The 22,255-nt window shown below is 31.1% G+C and overlaps 1 long non-coding RNA gene across 1 annotated transcript; it reads left to right on the forward strand.

The window, feature by feature from the left end:
• Positions 1 to 2,955: 2,955 nt before the first annotated feature.
• On the forward strand, positions 2,956 to 10,699 carry LOC132724409 (uncharacterized). The gene is made up of 3 exons (XR_009624902.1): positions 2,956 to 3,078; positions 9,904 to 9,954; positions 10,159 to 10,699. It is a non-coding gene; the product is annotated as an uncharacterized LOC132724409 (long non-coding RNA).
• The last annotated feature ends 11,556 nt before the right edge of the window (positions 10,700 to 22,255 follow it).

Consider the following 22,255-nt stretch of genomic DNA (forward strand, 5'->3'; position numbering starts at 1 on the left):
TGTTTGATTGAGACCTGTTTAAGTTCCTTTAACTCTTTCATTACATCTTTCAAAACGACAGATATATCTGTCTTCAATGTGTTATTTGGTTGGACGAATTATCATTGGTGTTCTGCTGTGATAGGGGATCATCATTGTTTGTGCTCGAACTCATAACTGCACAATTTTTAGAGATATCATCACCAATCATTGTTCTGGATGATGGTATAACATGTGCATTCACCTCTACAGGAATACTCGAGAAGCTTATCAACATTTCACTATCCTATCTACGGCTGCCGGATCATTCATTTTTAGTACGGATTACTTAAATTGTTGAGATAAGGTCCGATCACTGGATCTGAACTTTGCTAGGGTTCTGGGCTTCACCAAATGTTTCAATAATAATAAAAAGAACAAAAAAGTCTGTTTTAATTTTGGCGTTTCACTTGAATTTATTTATCAAGTATATAAAAATTTATTATTTTTTCAACATAGAATAACTAGACTTCATTGACGTTTTATTTAATAATTGAGATCAAAATATGTATACATAAACGTTTGCATTAGCTAGCAATGTAAGTAAATCAATTCTTATACTCCCTATTATTTCTTCGAAAATGCACGAGATGATACGGTATCCAGAAAATACACGAGTCTTTAATTTAAGACTGATAGATTCGCCTAGTTGCGATACCAGTTTAACAAAGTGTAAAAATATCTATATCAAACACTAATTCTTTGTTATATTATAAACAAGAATGAAAAAAGACTATATAATGAGTAAATGTAACCCTTTTGACCAATTAAGAATGACTGTTGTTAAGTTATCATTTTTGAAAAATATTTATCTTCAAAAATCTAGAGCGCACATTAAATTTAAAATATAGCCGAAAACGTCCGTAAGTTCGGAGCAAGAAAAAAATGTGTGAAGCCAAGATTACTTGTGAGAGCAGGGTTTATATACTAGCAGAGCTCACAGCTCATTATATGTGATGTGGGGCTCACAGTTTACATGTCTGTACTGTGAGACTCACGGCTCACCAGTGTGAGATGTGCGGCTCACAACTCACAACAGTGTACTGTGTGCAAAGTGCAAGGTGCCCTATATAATAAAAACATCAATTGAATATCTTACTTAAATATATATGAAAAAGACATAATTAATATATAAAACACTCATTTACCTCAAAGGTTCTCTTTCTTGAGTTAAACCTCATTATTTGTAAAAATACGCTAGTTTAAACAATAAAAAATAAGATTTCAAATAGTCCGCCTCAGACTGTTGCTGGTAGCAACTGCTCACAGTCAAAATCAAGATGGCAGATCTGCATTCTGCAAAATGAGGTCAAATATTGAATATTAAAAATGCGAAGGATTTAACAAGTTTCTTGAAAGAATATATTGCAGAAACATTCATAAACATGGATTTATTTGATATGCAACGTAAATAGTGACTTATAAGATGGATTATTCAAATTACAAGGAAAGATAAACAAGTCGTGAAAACAATTGACTCAACACGATTCTGTCATAGAAAACATACAGGGATTTCAAATTAAACTTACAGACTAGAATAAAGTCTGGCATGATACTTGACATTGATCTGATGTCTTGTGAAAATTTACCAAGACACCAGTCAACTAACGTGCTTTTGCCAGTAAAAGCTTTAAAACGAAAGTAGAATCAATTAATGACTGAAAGTGAAAATGAACGAGTAAAGTGAACCGGTAAAATTTCTAGATCATTACAGTATTACCCTTAAAAAGTCCAGTATCACACATATGTAAGAGTTGCTAACCGTTGTGCAGGTGCAATCTCAAACCGGAAGTGACGCATACGTTTGTTGATAGTTCACGATATTTGGCTGTGTTCCTCTTATGTGATTTGAATTTACAATATTACATTCATGTTAAAGGCCTACAAAGGATCATTTGGTCAATTTACGCAAGCTCATTTTTACACTTTGATAGAGCGGCCGACAGTTGTTCAACAATGTTCAATCGTTCAGTCCAAATTGTACTAAAAAGGACTTTAAACCAAATTAAAATATGATTTAATGGTGTAAACCGTCATGCACGTAAAAGCAATATCTTACGTCTTGAGATGGATGCTATGGTAATGATAAATACTGACCCAAATAGTTACTCTTGCTTTGTATCTCTTCACTATCTTGAATATATATTTTTATTTTTAATTTAAAAATGCAATATAAGTCTCATCATACGCACCTGCTCAAAAAACATGTTTTTGTTTGCCCTTGAGCACTTTCTAGACATACTTTTGTCAAAAATTTTTATATGACCTCAAGTGAATTGCCATTAAAATGTTTCATTGTTAGCGACACATTCAAAATTAAAATTTTGACACAAGTATGAGACCTAAAAAACGGATTTAGTACCCTATGACCGTTAAAAAGATATTAAATGATTATATTCTCAAATATGTCAACAGTATTGATCATAATTATGCGTACATCATAATCGATTGGCTGGATGAAAAATAATGGTAACCCAGTATCTTGAAAAAATAACAAAAATCGGGCATTTGAATGTCAAATATATGATTATTAACGTTTTGAATTGTAAAAAAAAACTAAAAACAATCGCCGGGTACAATATTATGAGTGAACATTTAAGTACGAAATTAAAACCAGGCCTCAAACATATAGATTCGCATCTCTTTTTACATAATAATAATAACTTACATAATAATAATGTATTTGGCAAACGAGTATTCAGCAAGGTCTCTTTCCTTATACAGTGTAAAAACATTAAAAACAACAACAACAAAAACTATACAACCGGGGAACGCTGGTGTTTAATTGGATACGATTGCGGTTTTATGATTATGTCGATAACCCTTTAAACATTTACATCTTAGATTACAGCTTATTTAAACAAAGCAATATACATGCGTTCAGATATATAATTCATAAGTGGTTCATTTTGATAACATATCGGTTAGATAGCTAAGCTTATATGAAGATACGAATTTGGGGGAACTGGAGTATAACTAAAGTCATTGTTTTACACAATAATCGGGTGAATACATAATTCAATTAATTATGCCAAAGCTGTCGAATGAATAAGATTTCAAGTAAGATATTAAACATTATTATAATAAACATTTATTTTCAAGCAATATATTATCTGTCAAAAGCTTGTGACAGTTTAGATTTTTACGCCATATTTGTTGGATATTTAGAGATATTAGGTCAAAGAGCCGCAAACCATTTTCAGCTTGTTGTCATTTAACATTTTAAATATAGATATATAGTATCGGTGCCAAAGTGCATAGGAGCTTTGTAAGAGATTGTGTTCTTGTATTTTAAACATGTAATGTTAAATCACGGTATTGAGCATCAGTTATATTGTAAAACACACGATCTGTTTGTACACTGCATTTCAGTTCAAATTAATAAACTTACGAGGGTGGATCAATGTATGTAATGAAATATGTAGTATATTTTCATGTGAAAACTTTCCCACAATTCAAATCATCTGTTTTTAAATGATTCTTAAATCATATGTGTAGACAACCGATAAGAAATTTTGAACAAATTAAACATACCTTACACGAGCAACTTTACGTCAAAATTGCTAGAATACGCTTAGTTACAAGTCCTGAAATACGGACAAATGTATAACATGTTTAAGCTCCAGGAAAATGTGAATTATTTGCTAGAAATGCTTATAATAATATTTGCTTTATTTATGGCAATTTCTCACGCCATGCCTTTGGTAGAAAGGATCTTCAAGCTCTCGTGTAAGTAGAAAAGTATAATCACGACAGATACGTCCTGTAATAAATGATTCATGATAGTCACACTAATATATAAGTAATACATATCAACATTACAGAATTAGCAACATACAAAATACAAAAATGACAAGAAATACAATTATCATGTTTCAGATTGATCACAATTACCTGTTCACATTTAAAGAAAAACATATACAATATTCAGCACAATAAGGCTATTTTTACGTTTACAGTCTTTAAATATTGCGGAGAATTGCATGGTGTTGTAATCGGTTATCAATAAATTAATAACAGAGAAGAGGTTAATCGAAGTAATGGAAACAAAGTGATCCCTCGGAAACATTAATAACAACAAAATTACAAGAGAATTGCAGACTCGGTTTGATTGAGTCTGTACATGAGGGATAATGAATAAGTGCAACATCCCTCATGCTCCGTAGCACCAGCTTGAGTAGTAAACAATTCTCAACACTTAATAGTGCTGGCATCAATGATAACGAAAGACGAGACAATATAACAACACTGAAGTGAAATACGGAGCAACTTTTACAGCCGCCACACGGCACGTGACAGCTGCTGTTAAGACAATTCACTATCTTCCTAACTACAGCTACGACTACTTAACAGACTGACTACTTCATTTAGGTGTTCAAATTAAACGTTACGTTAATTAAAGCAGCATGGTATAAAAACGATGATCATATTGAAGATTTACTACCTAGGTAATGTACTTAATGTAAAACAAATATAATCTAGTACTTTGTACCCTATGACAGCAACAATGGAGTATCAGTTCGAGGAAGATTCATAGGTTGAAAAATGGGCTCGAGTCGATTAAGATGCCTGCAACTTTAGTAAATAACACTCCCACATTACTGTCAATGTATATAATTCGTAAAGTATAGCTTATTATTGACAAAAATGCCTGACTTTTATTTACCGAGATGGTCATTATCATAGGGATATAAACGATATATGATTCTAAGGAATTACATGAAAACTGTACAAATAGCTACCGGATGGAAACCTCTTTTTGCAAACTCATGACCAAATGAAGGAGCGATTTGAATGCTCTTGAAAAGTTATCAACATATTTCGAAAATAGGAAAGTCGCCATTTTTTATAATCTTCTGTCTGGTAATGAAAGTTGATTTCAGTATGCAAGTGTACTGTTTTGGGCCACCAAAGATGTTCGTCGACCTTGCATTGTATAGCGTTTGACAGATGCCAACAAAGTAAATTATTCTCAAAACCCGCTAAACTCCTGTTTAAAGTAGGTTAATTTATGTCACATCTAAATATTTAACAGATGTTGTGTTAAAAAACAACACTTTTTTGTGTTTTGCTGGTTTGAAACCCCGGTGTTTTCTGCATGACGTGTAACACTCCTGTACACAAAGGTGTTACTGTAAAACGAGTGACAATCCTTTAATATACAACGTACTCTTCAAGCTTTGCATCCTGTAATGTTTACCTCTTTACTAGACTGAAAATCCGTTTACGGAACAGGGGACATATTCGAATGATGGCCCCGGTCACATTTTTTAATAACACAGACATGGTGTTTTGAAGGTAATGGAAACTTCTGATATTTCTCTGGCATTGTAATTCTTTCTTGTTTGTGTGTAGGAAATGACAAGTATTTTGGGGTTTTTACCCAAAACTAAGCATTTTGGTAGCTTTGTATGTATTTCTGGCTCTCCGAATAGAGGTGAAAAAGTTAAAAATCAAGCTTTGACAGTTGGCGCCAAACAAGTAAGAAATTTCGAATAAATTTTGTGAAAAATTTAAACGTATGACAGACACTTTATTGGTCATTTTTGGAAATGCCATAGCTTGCACTGCGTGTAAGTGATATTTTTAAGGGAATCGGACACTGGAGTATGCTGCACCTTCATGAAGATTGCCCAGATTGGTATATTTTAGGTGTGAATTTGGCTGGGTGGGAGTAAATATAAATTGCTGTCAGTCATTCTTTTAAGGAGCAATGCATGCAAACTTTTATTTTCTTCAATATATGTCATATATCATTGAATAATGCTGTGCAGCTGGTTATCTGCCTGTGAAACAGATTTGGAAATATTTTAAATTGTGTTTCTGGTCACACTGAAATACACAATTGTTCATTTTTAGGTCCCCTGCCCCCTTAGAATAACATCGCTCCAAGTGTAAAAATGGACTTCAGTCGGCCATTTTCCAATTATTGAGAGGACTGTGTTGATACATTTCAAATGGGATTGTACGTCTGAAACTTTTAAATGTGTAAGGAAATTATTTCGAAAAGTTGAAATTGAAAATTGTAAAATATTTGTTTTTAATATTTTGTGAAATTTGTTGTCTACATTGCATTACATTTTGACCTAAACTGGTATGCCGTATCTTTGTTTTTTGTAAACGACTTCAGTGTTTATACTGTCGGAACTGAAAAATGGCGTAAGATTAAGTTACAAAAATATAAATGAACAAAAACGTTATAATAACAGAATGTATCAAAACATTGCATGAATAAGACAACAACAATGAGTTGTTTGCCTTTGCATGTGATTTCTTGATTTCGGGTCATTTCATTGGCATGTAAAATACACATAAGTCTGATATTTTCCCTGTTTTGTCTTGATAAAAAATAAAACTAGCCATCTATGTAACAGTTGTATTCCCTTTGTTTGTTTTAATTTTCAAGACAGAAAATTCTTTAAAGTATGCATTCAAAAGGGCACAGGTTTCAGTAAAATATATTTTAAAAAAGTAACAGAACACCTTTCACAAATTCTTGAAGTTTCACACAGATAAACAGAAAGTCAAAATCTACACGCAAGACAGAAAAACTAGACTTCTTTCACCTTGATTATGAATTGTCTGCTTTTTGATCGGCGTTGGTAAACCTCTATTTGTTTGCTCAAAACATATGTTAATATAATTAGAAACATGTACTAGGTTTTTAAAAGACACGAGACTCTCCCTTCTGCTTATACGCGTATGGATGTATATCAAATAGTATCAAGTTAAAGATACTGTATGTTTAGTAATTGCGGTAATTCCATTCTTGCGTGAAATATGTATATAATTATGCTAATTTAACAATTTTCAAACATCGTAGAAAACGTAAAATATGTACTGTAAATATTTATATATATTAAATTTTATCATAATCGCATAATGTCGCATAATTGCAAGCAATAATTGCAAGCAAAAAACAAGTTTTAACGTCTTAAATATCAAATCCGGATATACGGCATTTAGAAATCGCATTATGGCGTAGGGCAATCAAGTACTTACGTCTTTAATACCTATGCCAGAAATTCGGCTTTTAAACATAGTTGCTACATGGTTCTAGTCTGGTGAAGCGAACTATTGTCAATGAAAACACATGTTTGTCATTCAGTTTAACAAACTTGCAAGAAACCTCCGTGTATCCATCTTGAAAGTCACTGAGGGTTGATATCGCTCTTTCAGTTGCCCACTAATGTAAAAAAAATGCCTTGAAGCAAGGCGGCCAAAATAGCAAAACAACAAAGATCTTGCGATAACGGCCCTTTAATACTTTTTTTTAATAAATAAATATAATGACGTCAGCATTAAAACGCTGTTATTTGCGTTATAACGTGTTTATTTGCGTAATACCCCTTTTTGCACTTCGTAGCCTTAGTTCCTCTATTTCCCTCTTATTACCTTTTTCACGTCATTGCACTTTTTGTTTCACATTAGTACTCCTTTCAAATCTTTTATTTTATTGAACTTGATGCAACAAATGTTTTGTAATTCCTTCCCAAACACGAGTACTTACACTTGATTTGGAGACATCTAACTCGTACATAAACTCCTTTCTTTGCCATCCCGTTAGGGCCTTTGCGGCACACACAAACAAGAAATAACAATTTTGGTGAAAAGTCGAAAAATTATACAGTACAAAAAATCCTTAGTTCATGTTTGTCGTTGTTGCGAGTTATTTGTGTGCGCGGTTACTGATTTTATTCTAATGACAACAATGTTTAAGGAAACGGTGCACTGTGTTCATGTCATTGTCGTTATACTTAACTTAAGTTTGCATATTTATAGTAAAGATGTCTGTTGATACCTGAATAAAAAATATTATCAATAGAATATGTTCATACTAAAACACTACAAATTTTATCAATATTTTTTTCATAGAAATATATTATCATAATTTTGCATTTTTATAAAATTTTCTACCAATCTACTTAAAAAATGTTTGAAATTGTGATGCTGCAAATACCACTAACGTTCATGAACATGCCTAATCATACTGAGCCGGCAACGTTTTCAATTTTGCCGTTTTGCAATTTTGTTGATTGTTGACACATGTTACAAATATTTTAGTTTTATTTAGTCTATCTTCCAATATAGAAACAATTTGCTGGTTAAATCGTATCACATATGAGTTTACGGGAATTTTGTTTACTTGCTTCACTATATATTCTAGCCATTTATTGTTGTACGACGATAAAAAATATATGCTTCAGAATGAGAAGAAACACTATTACAGAAGTATCCATGTTATAAAATCAGTACATATACATGAATATTTCTTGTTTATGTTTTGAATAACTTAGAATTTAATTTTAGTTTCCTTTTAAAATAACGTATTTAAACAAGGGCTGTTGTTTAATTCTATCAAAATCCTTGATAGAGTTACCACTTCCTGTCTAGAGGTTGAGGGCACGATGGTTATAAGTATAAAGTTTCAAAGCCATATGTAAATTAATTTTAAAAACCTTTGAGGCAGTACACACATTTTATTATAAATTCTCAGTCGAAAAGGGGGCATATTCCGGTCAAAATACTTCACAGAGGTACATCCTCCTGTCTTCAGATTAGAGTCATGATGGTTTACAACGTCAAGTGTGCAAAGTTTCAAAGCCATATGTAAATGAACATTGAAAATATTTGAGGTGGTACGCAAACTTTAACGTAAATTCAAAGGCAAAAGGGGCATAATTATATCAAAACGACGCTGTTGCCGATGCCGACGCTCGCGTTACTAGGATAGCTCTACATTTTCTTATCAATTAGTCGATTATGGAAAATGGAAGTCTTGTAGACCTTTCAACATGCTAAACAAATTATTATTGTGTAGCCTGGATTCGACTGTACATGTCCATGGACGTCAGAGATGAACATTTCACCATACCTCTTGCCTTCAGACTTAAGCCGGTGTCAGAGGGTATGTGAGAAGCTGTAATGTACATTGTGTATTAATGTGTATAATTCCACGTGAAAAGATTCAATCACACCGTATCTGTAATTCCCAACTTTGATAGTTCTCATTTTATTTCGAGGTAACTCCCATTTCCACAGATATTTGAAAGGCAGGACTTTTAAATATGAAAACAGGTTTTAATTCAGTGTTTAAGATATAGGCAAAGGTGATCAATCTTTTTAAACGTGACACCATCGTGTCATTCCGTAAAGTCCCGTGTATTAAAGTTTTTTCCTTGAGAGGAGCTAGAACATAGATTCTTATAGGTAATTAGTAGTGAGGAAACCTGCATATAACATGCACCTACCTAAATTTAAAAGAAACACAAAACCAACAACAACAAAAACAGGCAACATATCGTAAGAATATTTATAATAATAAACACTTTTTCTTTAGGGATGCTGAAGTTGCGTAGGAAAGAAAATAAGGGGAAAACGATCAATAAAAATCACAAACAAATGATGAAATGAATAATACATGTATATATAATTATTAAATGTATTTAATACCCCTTACATTTATTTCATGGCACAATACATAATGATGCGACACATACCAATCTTACTATAAAGAACAAAGAAAGCACACACACACACACACACACACGCACACGCACACACGCACACGCAAACACACACACATTAAAACGTTTAAGGTCCATCAATACAGTAAAAGTTAAATTGTGTTGTTAACGCTTAAAACTCGGTTTGATTTAACCTTTTTAAGACTATTTTACAAGCTCCACTAGGCCGTACCCCAGCAGCGGATTAAACATATCTCAATTTCTAAACAAAAAGACTGTTTTATTTTATTTTTTATTTCAATTTTGATAGTTAACAATCTTGCTTTAATGACATACTTCTATGTCATTCGAAGTTTTCAGTTTCTGAAGTTAAATAATATAATGTATATAAATCTTAACAGTTTGTATTTCGTTCTAGGAAATGACAAACTAATTACCGACGAAGTAGCGTGTAAAAAAAGACATGAAGGTAATACTATAAATAAGTATAACACTATTATATAATATGCTTTAAATTAAAAGTATTTCGCGCAATTTTTCCTAAGAATTGTAATTAGCGGAACTGAACACTTCTCTAGTTGTCATAAAAACAAGATATATGCTTTTATTATGTTGTGAATAGATAAATCGTTGAATTGTTAACAAAAAAGTCTTATCATTTTTATTATTTCAGGTTGCTCATATACTTGATGATTCAGAGAAAAGGGTCTATTATTTAGAAACAGATGTGGAACGAACGGCATATGTGAATTTCATAAAAAACTGATATATTAGAAAAGATATTCTCCAAGGTATTAATGACATAATACTAAAAAAAACAGAAAAATAAAAACATTTTATATAATTGTTCATCGTAGATATGTTATAAGTGCCAATCTTAGATGAGCAAAAATATACGTTAGAATCAGTAACTTAATTTTAATTTAATAAAAAATATGTTTCAATGCATACTATTCTGTATAACAGTGTCTAATAATTACGGAAAAGAATCATAAGGCGGAATCTAAAAGCTTGTCAATATCTTGAAAGACAGAATGTAAACTGCTTCTGAGGGATCACTCTTTTATCAAGATTATGAACCATTTCTTCTTCCGAAAGCATTTACCTACTCTTAATTTATTGAATTTTCTTAGTAAACTTTTTTTTATTTCTGTTTTCTTTATTTTTACTTTATTTTATTAACTGAATTATTAATATCGAAATCACAAAATCAATTTCTGGCGCATTTCAATTACAATTTGAAATTTCTACATTAAGTCTATAATTAGTAATACCTGTATCAAGTCAAACAGACTAGTATACAAAATAACATCAAAAAGAAACAGTTAGACTCAGACATGAAGAACGTCGTCAAATCTGATCAATTGAAGCGAGCTTTAAATAAAAGAGTATTGATACTTAAAATAAATCTTTTGTCTATAATTTTCATTTATAACTTTGCTATTCTAATGTTTTATTTATTTATTTGTTCGTTGACAATTACTCCTAAATTGAACAAATGTTTGATTGAAGATCAAATGTAAGCCGATTACATATGGGAAAGGTGCAGTAACCAAGGACAAATTATAAATCGATCTCAATAAAGCCACACATTTTGAAGATAACTTTTAGTCGTTGATTTGACTTACACGCAAATCAAAGGACAATGTTATTGGGACTTGCAGTTTTAAGATATTTAACTTGCCATTTCAACAAAGTGTTTAGACTTTTAAACTTTAGACATTGCAAGGTTTTGTTGCAAAAAAGTCTGATAAATTAAACAAAAACCGTTGTCAATACATTTTTATGAGTTTTTACTACCACTAGCATTATCAGATCAAAGGTCGAGGTCATTGGGACTGCCATAATTAAAGTTTGAAGATATTTAAAACAGCGCATTGACTTTAGAACTTTGTAGATTTTTAACTTCAATATGACGTGTCTTTGTTGTATTGAAAGGATGTGCATATACTGTTCAGTCATATTTATCATTTATTGAATTAAGAAACATTAACATAATTATATTCATAATGACATTAATTTATGATTAAAACATATTTAAAAATATAAGTGCAAAAGTATAAGTACAAAACTAGTCTTATGGTGAAAGTCACACTGTAATGATTATACTCACGAGATTACTGTTTAAAGTTATTCCTTCTTGTCATTGATTATAATTATTTATCAAATTATGTTTGGAAAATTCAATGCTTGCCAAGACACCAGCCACTTTTTATCATTTTTCAATACGAACTTTTAAACAGTTTATTGCAGATACGAATTCAACTAAAGATTGTCAAAAGTTGGTTGGTATATTACTTGAGTAAGAAAAAACCAAAGGACCGTTTAAAAGTATCTACACCAATGCGAACGGTGATGACTTTCGACTTGTCATGAAGATACCCCTAACGGGCACCATAATGAACTGTAAAACTGACAATATAGGACATTAATATGCCTTTAATGAAAACTGTATGCAAAATTTAAACACAATTTACCAAATTGTTAATGAGTTATGGACTTCTTTCTCAGAACTAAAACATTCTTGTTTGAAGGGCTCCTTTTCAGAAATGAGGAAATTTCCAAAATAAAATATGATAACGTGATTATGAAAAATACTTTCTGATTTATCATTGTATAGAAAACGAAACAAATAATAACATTCAGATAACAAAGGAAACCAGCAAAATAATTGTTTCTACACAAAATGCTATTAATTATGTATAAAAATAGTATCCTACCCAACACACTTAAAACTCTTACTTAATCATTTCCCTATTCAAAATATACCTTAAATTTTCCATAATGAGGGACTGTTTTAAAGTTGGCCAAAAGTTCGTAAAAGTATATTGGTTAATCTTGCAAAATATCGAATACCTTTAGCGTTAAGTTGTCATTTAATTAGACTTTGAAAATATCTGGTACCGTATAAGGTATTAAATTTTGCATAATTTAGGAAACAAATATGAGAGTACAATAATTATATTGCAAAGATCAAAATCTTTTCGGTAGGTGTTATAGCAGATACAGAAATAATATAAAAAAAGAAAAATAGGAAATACCTCTTCTGGGGTTTAAACCAACGCCCCTTAGTTTCAATCCAGTTACCAGTGATTATAGCCTAATGGATACTTATTGAAACGAAGTAGTGAGTTTAAAAACAAAGTGAAACTCGGTTAAAGCAAATTCGGTGGAACTTTTTCAGGGCATAAACATGCAGCCAACAGAAAGTGTACATAAACTGAGTTATATCGAAATCATGAAATCAATTTCTTTTGCATTTCAATTACACGTTAAAAATACTACTTCAAAACTAAAATTACCTTTATCTTGGTAAACATACTATACAACATAACCACAATAAGACACAGTTAAATTCAAACATAAAGAACGTCGTAAAATATCTGATCAATTGAAGCGAAGTTTAAATAAAAAACACTGATGCTTGAAATAATTCTCTTACGTATCATTTTCTTTCATAGCTTTGCTATTCTAATGTTTTATTTATTTATTTCACCTTGATCTATTTCTCCTAAATTGAACAAATGTTTGATTGAAACACAAAACGAAAGCCGACTGCATGTAAGAAAGGTGCTGTAACCAAGAACATTTTTAATTCGATCTCAATTTAGCCCTACATTTTGAAGATAAATTGGAGTCGTTGATTTATCCTTCTTGCAAATTAAAAGGACAATGTTATTTGGACTTGCAGTATTAAGATATTAATAAGCCATTTTAACAAAATATATATATATACCACTAAACTCTAGACATTGCAAGGTTTTGTTGCATCAAAAATCTGGCAAATTAAACAATAACTGTTGTCAATACTTTTGTATGAGTATTAGTTACCAGTAGCATAATCAGATCAATCGTCGGTGTCATTGAGGCTGCCATTATTAAAGTTTGAAGAGATTTAAAACAGCGCATTGACTTTGGAACCTTGAAGAATTTAAACTTTAAAAGGTACCAATGCTGTTAGGTGTCTTTGTTGTATTGAAAAGGATGTGCATGTACTGTTCTGTCAAATTTAAAATCATCGGGTTAAAAAACAGAACAATAACATCTATTCATTATGGCATTAATTTATGTTTTAATCATATTTTAAGATATAGGTGATTGGATTGACGAAGCGAGTATCATGATAACAGTCAGACTGCAGTGTAATAACTCACGAGATTACTGCTAAAGGTGATTCTTTCTTGTCATTGATTATTATTATTAATCAAATTAGGTTTTGAATATTCAATGCTTTCCAGGAAACCATCACTTTTCATCATTTCCTAATACAAATAATAATACAGTTTCTTGCAGATACAAATTCAACTAAAGAGTGTCAGAGGTCTGCTGGTATAATTCTTGACCATGAACAAACCAAAGGACCGTTTAAAAGTATCTACACAAATGCGAACGGTGATGACTTTCTACTACTCATAAAGGTAGGACTCCCCTTACGGGCACCATAATTAAATGTAAAACTGACAATATAGGACAGTAATATGCCTTTAATGACACCTGTATGCAAAATTTAAACATAATTTACCAAATTGTTAATGAGTTATGGACTTCTTTCTCAGAACTAAAACATCCTTGTTAGAAGGGCTCCTTTTCAGAAATAAGGACATTTCCAAAAAATCTATGATATCGTGATTATGAAAAATATTTTCAAATTGATCATTGTATAGAAACAAATGATAACATTCAGATCACAAAGAAAACCTGCACAATAATTGTTTCTACACAAAATGTTTCTAATTATGTATAAAAATGTTACCCTACCCAACACGCTTAAAATTCCTACTTAATCATTTCCCTATTTAAAAAGCCTTATTCAAAATATCCCTTAAAATTACCACAATGAGGGACTGTTTTCACTGCGAAAAATATACTGATATACGGGAATGTACGGTCCCGTATTTTTGACATATATTGGCGTGTATTTGTCGAATAAACGGACCAAGTATACGAGTCCGTAAAGGGAACACCAGGTATACGGGAAGTCCGTATATGCATCGGCATATACGGAATTCCGTATTTGCCCCATATACATGTACGTATATTTGTTCGTACTTCTGAAGTATACGGAGAATAAAATCCCGTATACGGACTTTACAAGGTTGTTATCCCTAGTATACTATAAATATACCAAGGATATACGGAACAGTATTTTCTACATATACAGAGGATGTACGGACTCGTATTTCCTACGTATACAGAGAATATACAGAACCGTATATTCTACATATACAGAGGATGTACGGAATCGTATTTTCCACATATAAAGATGATATACTGAATTGTATTTTCTACATATACAGAAGATATACGGAATCGTTTTTTCTACATATACAGAAGATATACGGAATCGTAGATCAAAATATATACAGGGGATATACGAAATTGCATTTTTGAGTTGTACATATGGTATACAGAACTGTATTTTCGAGATAAACGAAGGTACATATAATATCAAAAGAATGCATTAAATGATTTACACGTATACATGACCCAAATGCAGCTTAAACAATAGAATATGTTTGATTACACATTGTGAATGGGAACTGTAAAGTCATATGCTTAAGAACTTTATCTTCACAATTGGAGTATTGCAAATAATAAAGTAAAAACCAAATCGCGACACTCTTAAATATTTATTATTTCATAAACATATATTCAATATGTATACATATTTTGTGACGTAGGAAATGTTTTTTCCAGATATTACAATCTTCTTCGGCATGTATGTATCTGAAAAAAAAAGTTTAAAATCCTGTTTAAACAGTGTCATGAAATAGTTATCACAACTTTCAAAAAGACTATACACAAGCATTTTATTTAAGCGTATACATATATACACAATTTCGTTTTTCTTACGCAAATTTCAAAACTATAATTTTATATTATTAGGATAAAGATGTCATTTATAAGCAACCATTTACACAGGATTTAAATGAATTGATTAATCTATGACGGATGATAAGTTATATTTTTTTGTTATAAAACCTTTTCGAATATGTTTATTTCACACGTGTAATATAATGGTAGATTTGTTCCATGTAAAGGGTACTTTATTGATTAAAAATATATTAATACAAAATAACAATGTACTGGGTGATGGGGAAAAGTGCTGATATTATCTTTTTGATCGTTTTACAATGTATATTAGCATCGTTAGTAGGAGTCAATTCGTTCTGAAAAAAAAAGGTTTAAAATGCACAGATATGCGAAAGGACAACTTTATTTGCTACTCAGATGTAGATCGTGTTTGCACAATGATATCCAGTTAAGTAAAAGGCGGAACACCCAGCAATACTTCTTATTGATATAAAAACGTAAATCTTTGGATTATTGTTTGTTTAAGGTATTACAATCCTAATGTATTACCTCCGCTTTGGAGAGTATTCAAATAGGCTAGAACTGCTGTTAACTACATTGAAAATGAGGGCCGTTGGTTCGATCCCCAGAAGGGTCCTTTTTTTTTCTTTCTTTTTTTTCTTTTAACATTATTTATGTATCTCTCATGTCCCATTTGGAAAGAAAAAAGTGTTTAATTTTGATTTTTTGATTTATATAGGTATTTATTGGCTAAATTATGCTAAATCTAGTAAAAAATATGGTACCTGATATTTTCAAAGTGTAATAAAATCAAAATTAGACGGTAAAAGTATTTCATATTTTACAAGATAAACCAATATACTTCTTTAAAAATTTAGGGAAACTTTGGAAACAGGCACTCATTTGGGTAAATTTTAAGGATTTTTTAAATTAGGCTCCCTAAGTAGGAAAATGTTCAGACACGTGGTAAACATGGGTGGGGTTGGGTAACATTTTTATACAGATTTCATAAATTTTATATGCCTTAATTGACGTCATTGTATGAAGTGTTACATCATTCCGCCTAAGAATTGATTCTAATAAGATATAAAAGAGAACCAATGTATTCATAACTAACCACATTTATTCCTGTCAAAATAAATGCGGGTAATTAAGGATTTGACTTTGCCTTTGCCTTGATAATGAATAAAACACATGCTGTCACTACGGATGGGAATATATGAATCTGGGTAACTCTTCTTTACAGACAGTACATCCGTGTAGTTGTCTTATTTTATTCACAAAATTCAACAATGTATATACGTGAACTTACATCTATATAACTTTCCACCATACTTTGCTTCATCTATAATTGCTGTAAAGAGGGCACAGCTGCATTTCTGGAAGATTTAAACACGCTGTACATTGTCCGTCCTGAAAAATTATAATATAACTTCAGCATAAAATGATAAAGAGCATATTGAAAATATTTCATAAGTCATCACATGTGCGAAGTGTTAATACTGTAGGAACGGCTTCACTTTTATGTGCATGTGTAGTTATGTGTGTTTGTGCGTGCGTGCGTGTGTTACCATATCGCTTTATGTGAAATGTCAAAATATGGATAATTGAGTGATAATTGAGATCGCTCAAGATTATCAAGTCCAATCAGTTGGCCAATCAAGCATACATAGGTCGTGTCACACACACTGATTAATCCTTTTGTACTACCATGTCCAGGGGCTGTAATACCTTGACATCTTCGATGTTTAAATGTCGTAAAATTTTAACGTGGTGTCTTTTTATGATTAACGAATTTAAGAAATGCCCTTTTCATTTTTTAAAAAAAATTTTTTTCGCATTTTTCAAAAAATTATAAATTAAACAAGATACAGTTTAGAAATCAAAATCAAACTCGTAACCTCCCAGTCTAAACTGGCATATATCCCTGCCTTAATTATCTAATCCGACGGCCATATTGGATAGCGAAACAGATTAAACAGTGTTAAAATTTTCTAAAAACAAATCAGTTTAACCCTTAAATAAGCTGTTGTTCACAAAATGCAACTATTTTATTGATCTCATATTGATATTACAACGATAAAAAAGCTTTTAACCTACCTTGTTTTGCGATATTCTGAATTTTATTTACTATCCATTTCCAATCGCGTTTTTTTTTTTTTTTTTTTTTTTTTTTTTTTTTTTTTTTCGCCTGCGCTATTTCTTATTGGTTGATAGGATTCACGTGATACAAAACCAACGCTTTAAACTCATTTGTTGTTTTGAAAACGCGTGAAATGCCTAGATACCGTTTGTGTAATTAAGCATTTAGCATTAATAATGCAACGGATTTAAATTAAGGTCCGTGATAATGCGGAAGAAACCAGCATACTAAGACCTTAATTCGATTAAAAATAATGCAATGTTAAATTGGAAATATCATGTATCCATAAACGATAACTTTGCATACATGTATAACATAACCATTGATATTTTTTCATAGGCAAAACTTTTATTCTAATGCTTAATCGTTAATCGGCTATTTATTTTTTAATAATAATAATAATAATAATAATAATGATAATAATAATAATAATATTAATAATATTAATAATTATACTAATAATAATAATAATACTAATAATAATACTTATGATGATGATGATGATGATGATGATGATGATGATGATGATGATGATGATGATGATGATGATAAAGATGATAAAAGACGTTTTATAAGCGCTAAGAAATATTCATAAATTATACACATTTTTGAAACAACAACAATAAGCGGGTAAAAAATAAAAAATACGAAAATAACTTCTCAAGAGAAAGGACTTTTTATATTTCTTTTTTTAGTCGAATTGTCAAAATTCTAAATTATTAAATTTCTTTAATAAAGGATTGATAATTATAAATAGTAAAATTTATCATATATTTTAGTTAAACAACTGTAATTAAATCAATGTATGTGTGTTAAAAGCTCAGTACTTTTATTAAAAGAAACGTTTTATTCATGATCTGCTCTTATGGAATAACTGTTCTGTTTGGGACTTTATTCATATTATGTCCCGGTTTCTATTATGCAGTAGACACTTTATTTCATTCAAATAGACTTTAAAGCCAACGAGGACACAAAACATACAAAATAACCAACAGTGTATGACATTAACATATATACGTAATATAAACACTCGTCACATGTTTGGAGATGGTCGATTTGATTGATAAAGAAACTACCTGCCAAAAATTTTCCATTGTAGTTACATTATATAATATCAAATTAAAATATTACTTACAGTCCTTACTAGGTACTAACAACTCAACGTTATTTTTCTAAAAGAAAAAAACACCTCTTCAGTATCACAATTTTGACTGATATGATATACATACTGCTCAAGAATGTTGACGATTTAGTGAACACAACCTTAACACTTACAAAAAATAACATTTAATATTCACATGTACTCTGTATCGGTTATTTAAAACTAACAAAATAATATTTACAATAATTCCGGCATCTTGTTGATCATAATAGATGTATACATATATAATACATGTAATACTAATTGAAAATTGTAATTATTATTGACTTTAGTACATAAACAATATTGATATATTGGAAAACCTTTGGAAGTTGTTTCGTAGAAAAAAATGTGAAAGGAATGGCACATTAACTGTAGATGATTTTTTGATTTTTTTTCCAGTTTACAAAAGGAATTTCAAACACCTGTGAATAATGAAGCTGATGAATTTTGTTCAGAATATGATTTTGATGCAAATAGGTGTAGTTTTGAATAGTTAGATAAGCCAATCACAACTTATGAAGTTAAATTTATTGTTAAAAAACTAAAAAGAAATAAAGCTTGTGGTAGTGATAATTTATTCAATGAATACTTTATAGAATGTTATGATATACTTTCGGCACATTTAGTAGATATTTTTAATGCAGTTTTGAATTCTGGACATTTTTCATCTGATTGGTCTAACGATATTATAGTGCCTACTTTCAAAAAGAACGACCCTTGCGATGTACGGAATTATAGAGGCATCACACTTGTTAGTTGTCTATCGAAAATCTTTACTGGAATTTTAAATAAACGACTGAATGATTGGTCCGAAAAAATGATGTACTAAGTGATGCTCAATTTGGTTTTCGCAAGGATCGTTCTACGGTAGATGCAGCAATTATATTAAACTCCGATGTACATCAGATTTTAAATGAAAATAAAAGTTTGTATTGTTGTATGGTTTATATGAAAAGAGCATTTGATAGTGTGTATTTAAACGGCCTTTGGCTAAAATTGCATAAGTTAGGTATTGATGGAAAATTATTTAGGAGACATGTATTCATATATTAAAGATTTATCAAAGGTTGTAACTCATATTCGGACTATTTTGAGTGTGCTATAGGTTTAAAACAAGGAAAGCTTATGTCCTCTTTATTGTTCTCATTATTTGTTAATGATCTTGAGCTATTTTTACAAAGAGGGCATGGCAGTGGTTTAACCTTAGATGATATTACTTTTATTCTAATGCTTTTTGCAGACGACATGGCTATTTTAGTTACACAGTTTGCGATCTTCAAAATAGTCTAGATTTATTATATACATACCGTAACAAATGGGGCCTAGAAGTAAATACCCTCAAAACAAAAATAGTTGTTTTTATGAAAAGAGGTCACATACAGCAAAATGAGCATTTGACATTATTTTATAATAATGAAAAAATAGAAATATTTTTTATAGAAGACCAAATGTTATTAAATTTACAGAGCTTTTTAAGAGTGATAATCAAGCTACAATTAGAAATCTTTCCAAATTCATTTACAATGCTTTTATACTTAGAAAGTCTTTGCTTTGATAACTTTGCCAATTTTATGGAAGGAATTTACTTCACATTAATTTTGTTTATGATATTGATTCATATATATGTTAACATCTTATTCATCCTCCACAAGCAACATGTTGACAATATAAATTGTGTTCAAATTATGATATGTAAGTATATGCAATTGTATGACAAAAAACTGTACTGTTTACGTCAATAAAATATCTCTCTCTCTCTCTCTCTCTCTCTCTCTCTCTCTCTCTCCTCTCTCTCTCTCTCTCTCTCTCTCTCTCTCTCTCTCTCTCTCTCTCACTGTCCACTATTAAGAGTAGAAAATGTATAAATGGCCGGATAGCTCCTTCGTTACTTCGATACTTTTCGCCAAACGGGGCACCGTGATTGCATATTGCTCTGAGTTTCAGTTCGCATATTGCTCTGTAAATTTGTGAATTTCAATAAAGCAGGGGAGAATGTCACTGTACAGAACTGTTCACTATTTAGGAGAAAATATTTGTAAGCGGCAGGATAGCTCAATCGAATTAGTATTTTGAGGGTCTCCGGTTCGAGTTTCTGTCAGACTGCATATTTTCCCCAGCCATTGTCATACGACAAAGCATTTACAGATAAATCTATAGAATAAATCACATATCTTGTGAACTATTAATTACACAAAGATTAATATATAAAATACTTCTATTATAGCTACGATTTCTACAAATGAGTTTGTTTATATAATTACTTATTACTTTAAGTAAATATTTTATGTTTATTGGAGGTGACTTATAGGCCCATTGGGCCGGGTGTATTTAATATGTTGTAAAATTAGATTTGTAAAATATGTTTACACATGTCTCTAAAATAAGTAAATTACTTACTTACTTATACATAGAATACAGATTTAAAGATCCCTTCACATTATCTGCGGATTTCATAATTGAAATAAAACTTTATCAGTATAAGAATATTTGGAGTATCGGTTACAATTCAAAAGCTCAATTTGAAAAGTGATTTTACTATCAATATATATACTAGACAGCGGACCATATCCTCGTACACATTTTCACAGGCGGCGTCCCCTAACAATAGACCGGTAAATGATACTAGAAATGCACGAAGTAAGTCTCATACTAGTACTAGTAATACAGACTCTGATATGTTTACTTTCCTTAGAAATATGAAAACTGACATTGATAGGCAAAATGAACGCTTAGTTACTGAAGTCGGAGATATGAATTCAAAAATTGACTCATTATTCTCGTCAATTAACGAGTTAAAGCAGGATAATGAAAGGCTAAAGCATGACAATGATTTGCTACGAGCAGAAATATCTCAAGTAAAAAATAAACTAGATGTCCTAGAAAACCAATCACGAAGGAACAATTTACGCTTTAATGGAATTCTTGGAAATATAAATGAAGCATGGGCAACATCTGAGGAGAAAGTTCGATCCTTTCTGAAAGAAACGTTAAATTTACATGAATTAGCCGACACAGTAGAAATCGATCGTGCGCATCGGATTAAATCACACAACCCAACTAAGTGTACTATACTTGTACGATTCAATAAATACAAGGATTGTGAACAAATATTACAACGTTCAAATGATTTGCTTCAAGAAAATACATCTTATTCAGTTCAACGGACTTTAGTGATAAGATCCGAATGCATAGAAAAATATCTGGGTGAAAGGATGTTGACAGAACGACGAAACGGTAACTATGCTGTAATTCGGTATGACAAACTGATAGTGAATGATTCTGTATACAAATACGATGACACTACACAGTCAATTGTGTCAATTGGTGCTCGCCGAAGGAATACACGCCAACGTGTTTTACCACGTGGCCAGGCAAGCGATGTTTTACACGTAACGCAGCAATTGGATGTACGAAACCACGTGAGTGCTGACGTAGATCCCGATCAACAGCGCTGTGTAAACCGACCAATAGGAAACGATACGGGTTTGTCCGATGAAGCTTCCGACTCATCTAATATAGAATAGGGATACGGTCAAGGCCAAATAAACAATGATTACTCATGTATAAACATTGTAAGTTGGAATATTGCGGGATTAAGTAAACATGTTGACAATGCTGAACTTAAACATTTTTTCTCTTCTTTTGATATCATTCATTTGTGTGAATCAT

This window comes from Ruditapes philippinarum, unplaced genomic scaffold, assembly GCF_026571515.1.
Source record: "Ruditapes philippinarum isolate M1 unplaced genomic scaffold, ASM2657151v2 ctg1049_1_1_1_1, whole genome shotgun sequence".
NCBI lineage: Eukaryota > Metazoa > Mollusca > Bivalvia > Venerida > Veneridae > Ruditapes > Ruditapes philippinarum.